The following is a 5176-nucleotide window of genomic DNA, read 5'->3' as shown; positions in this document are numbered from 1 at the left end:
CCACAAGCCTTTGCTGATTGTCCTCTCTGGTGTAAACATCTCATGCACAAGGGACAATGATGCAGCTGATGTGTGGCATGTTGCACCGTCCTGCTGAAAGTAACATGACTGACGCTCCTCTTCGGTCAAGTGTGTATAAAACTCCTCCAGGATTCCCATATACACGTCACTGTTCACTGTCGTCTCAAAGAATATGGGCCCAATAACGCGTGTGGCGGAAATGGCACGCCAAACACCAATCTTCTCATCATGCAAGGGTACCTGGTGGATTGCGTGTGGATTTTCTGCCGACCAATACCGGTTGTTTTGGGAATTTACGTACCCAGACAGGTGGAACCACGCCTCGTCACTCATGATGAGCATTAGTGGATCCAAGAAACCACTGGCAACATTGCTCAACAGCCATGAATAGAAATGCACCCTCTTCTGCAGGTCAGGCTCTTTCAGTTCTTGCACAACACTTATCCGGTACGGTTTTAACTTCAGTCCCCTTAAAACACGTCTGCAACTTCTCTCACTCGCATGAACCTGTTGACTCAATCTCCTGGTTGACTTTCGAGGACTTCTTGTCATTATCTCTCCACCTGCATCTTTAATTCAGGTGTGCAGACAGATGGTCGTCTGTTCCTGGGAGCATTTTGAACCGATCCTGAACGCCGCCATTTTTCAATCAATTCCTGAATGGTGCTTTTTGCTGGCACAGAACGTCCTGGAAATTTCTCCCGAAACAAATTCTTTGTTTTCACAAAAGATCAAGTGAGAATGAACCCTTCAACAATGGCAACACGCTCGGGTATCGAATACATTATCACACACTGACACTTACCCGGCTTAACACAACGAGGCCTTTTTCTCAACTGGTTTCGACAAGTTTCACTGGCTGCGGCTGCACGTGACTGCTGCAGGTCACGTAAGTCGATCCGACCTCGACACGCCATCTCTTGGTAGGAAGGTAGATTATTTAAGTGTTGCCAAAAACACAATATACCAGAATATTACGACGGGCCGGTTTTACGTGCCGCACTCATATATATATATATATATATATATATATATATATATATATATATATATATATATATATATATATATATATATATATATATAAAATATTGATGACTTTATATAGGAAATTCTTTCCGCTGTATCTTTCAAGATCATAAATGATTTCTCATATGAATATCTCTAATGTAGGCCATCATGTGGTTCGGATTCCACATTAATCAGTAGGTCCACGTCTCATATAGCCTCGCTGCTGAACGGGACGTAAAACTCAATCAATCAATCTAATGTAGGCCATCACTTCTTGTAGCTCCATAATATAAGAAAATTACTGTTTTCGGAAGTATAAATTGACTGATGATTGTCGTAAGTTTATTAATAAACACTCCAGGTTAACCTTCTTAGTAAAGTAACTTTGAACAATAAAGTAATAGAGCTATTTAGAAGGTAATACTATCAAATAACTCTCTCTAGGAAATAGAGTAATTTTGGAGAAACAGCATTTACAGATGAAAATTAAAAATTGATATTAAATATGAACTTTTTTTTGGGGGGGGGGGAAGATGCCATGAAAATTGTCAAAATCTAATTGACAAGACTAAGTACGAAAGAGGTGAAAAGAAAGAACGAATATCACTCATGTTAAGACATTTTTGGTACTAATCTTCAGTAGACCCTCTTCTGAATAGCTCAAAGGTTATGGACGAGAAGACAATAGTCCAGATCTACAGAGTAGGCATATGTAAATTCAACATTTTTACCGTACAATCTATCCATCTCAAATCTTTTAATATAGTCTTGAATCCAGGGCCGACTTTATCATGTGTGCAACTTGTGCATTTGCACGGGGGCGGCAAATTCTGTCATAACTATTATTTAAAATAAATATTTCTTGTTGGAAACAGACTTCATGATAATGAAATTTATTATTCGAATACTATATTCATAAACCATATTTAGGTTGCATTTGTCACATGACCAGCACTAAAGCATATGGCCAAACAAATCCCAGCATGAATTGCTTGATTGTTAAATACAAGAACTCAGTTTTCGAACAGTAGCGGACACCGATTCCATTTAGTTATCTCAATTTTGATATGAAAACTAGTTTTGTCTTTGTCACAAACAAGTTCATTATCGAAGGTGGGTTCAAGTTAGCATATAGAAGGAAAATAAAAAAAGATAAGAGCTAGTTGCACTGGAACTAATATGTTGAGATTGAAGCTCGATATTGAATTCTATAAAAAGGATTACCATCTTTCGTCTGAAGGTGTTTGCTTTATCTTTCACTAACATATTATTATTAAAAAAGAAACGACATTGTAGTGTTTAGACCTTTCTGAGTGCGACTGTTATCTCCCTATCCTTTATGATAGGATAGCACACTTGAAATCGTGAGGTTTTAGATTTGTTCTCTCCGGAAAAAGGGGAGAATGATGCTATTGCATGGGATGGCAATTGCCTAGGGTCGGTCTTGCTTGAATCATAGACAGGTCTTTAACAGACCAATTCAACTCTACTATTTTACTTCAGTCATTATTTATTCTACTCAGTTTTTTGTCTTGACAGACAGTATCGACAGCGTTGCTTGTGATACGTATATGCTTAGGTCTTTTCTCTGACAAGAGAAACCACAAACGTCGATTGTCGTAGTTGTTTGTTCTACTCAGTTCTGCCCATATGCCTTAATAGCACTGTTGTAGGGATGAAGATAGCGCTTAATTACTAGAATATTCGGTCTCATAAACACATCTGTATTTTACCAATCTTGTATTGGTAATAATCTTTTCGCCGAAATGAATTGCTTAACACAAAAGTATATTCAATATATGAATTTAATAGACCTTGAGTGAAGATTTAGGAAATGATGTGTGTTTGGTGTAGTGTAGTGAGTCTGTGTACGCAAGGAACATATTTATCTTTTATTAACCTGTTGTTGATGTAGATGGTTTCTCTCTCATGAACTTAGAAATCTAGAAATTGTCTATCGACGAATAAGAAGTCTATTAAATTCACTACTTATTCAGTAGAACTTAGATGGTAACTGAATGTTACTGCTCATAGCACAAGTTGAGTTTTGAGTTAGCGCTGCGAGATTGGCTGTTGATCTCTGAAAGGTTAAGTGTTGCTCTGCTAATTACGAGTGACTATACAGAGACCGAATTGAACGCAAGTAAGAAATCCTTGGTTTATGTACAGTCCGCAGCAAAAAACCTGCAACATGATCATGTAAGTTTATTGTGAAACGACAAAGTCTTTTACTCCAAAATAAGTGTGCAGGGGAGGACGTCGATGTTTCTTCTGGCGTGATTCGTACCACTTAGACGTTATGTTGATTCCCTGGGCTGTTAGGCGTAGTTTCACAATAAACTTACATCCTCATGTTGCAAGGTTTTTGCTGCGGACTGTATCACGGAAGAAATAGTACTGAAAACATGGAAAATTACTACCTGTTGTCACAGTTCTACATGACAGAAATTATACAATGGAGAAAACACAATTGTAGACATAACGCTATTCTTTTCCGGCTTGTCTGAATGATTTAACAAGCGGATAGACAAAACAAAATTAATAAATCCACGTTCCTGAAATAAACATCTCGAAAAAATTATAAAAGATATCTAAAATTATAAAATATTAATTTCCATCTTTACTTTCTAAGTCCACAGTTCTTTGTTTTACTACAGAGCAACGCAGAAAGCGTTACTTTAATATTTAGTAGAGTGGAGAACGTTTTGCACTTCTGTTGGAAATTGTGCCATTAATGACACCAATCTTACGGAATCTTTTCGGACAACCCCAAAGGACTTAAAACTTTTACTGTGTTTGGTTAGCCAACACGCACAACATCAATGACAGAAAAGCTACTTGAGGTCGTTTTCAGAGTTGCCTGATGGTTATAATTGAATTATTTTATTAAAAGAAACTTGTAACAATGCCAGTAAATAATTTACTAATGTTTATGAGTCAAAGTACAGCCACATTAGCTCAGTTGTTGGAATGAATGTCCAGTTTTTTGTTCAAAATGCCACGTTAAGATGAATGTAGACAGTCTTTGTTACAACACGGTGTTTTGTGCAACTCTCCTCTTATTTTGCTTTGTACACAAAATATCCCAGAACTCAACACGGGGAGGTGGTTGCACATCGAGTTCCGCCCACCCACCCACACGGTAGGCCTACGTTGACCTTTGACGTTAGGTCGCGTAGTTCTTGTTCGTGAAAATAATGCGATAGGAGTTAATGTATACTCATTTTAATGTTATGTTTAATGTTTGTTTTTACTCATTTGATGAGTCAGTCAGTTACAAGGATATAATGTAAATTTGGAAGGACTTCCGATCGTCTCTTAGAGACATGAAATTTGATATTTAGACTGTTCATTTAAATTAATTGAAAATGTGTTTCAGCGTTTGTTGATGTCTACAGTGAAAAAATGCAGGAAGGGAAACGGGGTGAGGAGGATTGTAATTGTTTTAATAAGATGACCATCTGGTTCGAGATATGAAAATTGGTATTTAAGCTTTCAATTTAAAATAATTAAAGGTTTGTTCAGCGTTTTTTTTTTTTTTTTTTGGACATTTCCCTTAAAAAGGAAGGAAAAAGTGTGGGGGTTGCAATTGATATAAGATGGCCATATCTCGAAATCTTTTGATTAGAGACATGTTAGAGATATGAAATTTGTAAAAACAAGTGGGCATATGTCACAACGTTTCCCGAAATTCCGCTTTTAACTTGAGACGGGGCAATTTCTATTTTTTTTTCTCTTCGTATACGTATACAAATGTCTTTGAAGTTGTCAAGTTTTTCATCAAGGGAAAACCGGTGAACCAGTTGAAATTAATACACAACACTTGGCTGATGTGTTTTCATCATTTCATTTTTGATTGTAATGTATATTCTAAGAAAGAAAGGGGTTTAATTTTTCCCTAAAGAGTAATGCCATAAAAAAAAAAAATATTCTTGCTGTGCCAAGAAAGGAATCAAAGGCTGAAATGAGTTGGGTTGCCAACTTTTGAAAAATGGAAATACTGGATACCCTCCTAGCGTACATATACTTTGAAGCATTTATTAAACTTTTACCGCCTTATGCAGAGTCGTTTTGACGTATGATTAACATTATACTAAAGGCCTGACTACCACAGGAAACATGTTAGTCGGACTCTTTAGTGTGG

The sequence above is a fragment of the Thermobia domestica genome, chromosome 9 (genome assembly GCF_964235325.1).
Source record: "Thermobia domestica chromosome 9, izTheDome1.hap1.1, whole genome shotgun sequence".
Lineage (NCBI taxonomy): Eukaryota > Metazoa > Arthropoda > Insecta > Zygentoma > Lepismatidae > Thermobia > Thermobia domestica.
The sequence above is the reverse complement of the archived record's forward strand: the minus strand, read 5'-3'. Positions refer to the sequence as shown.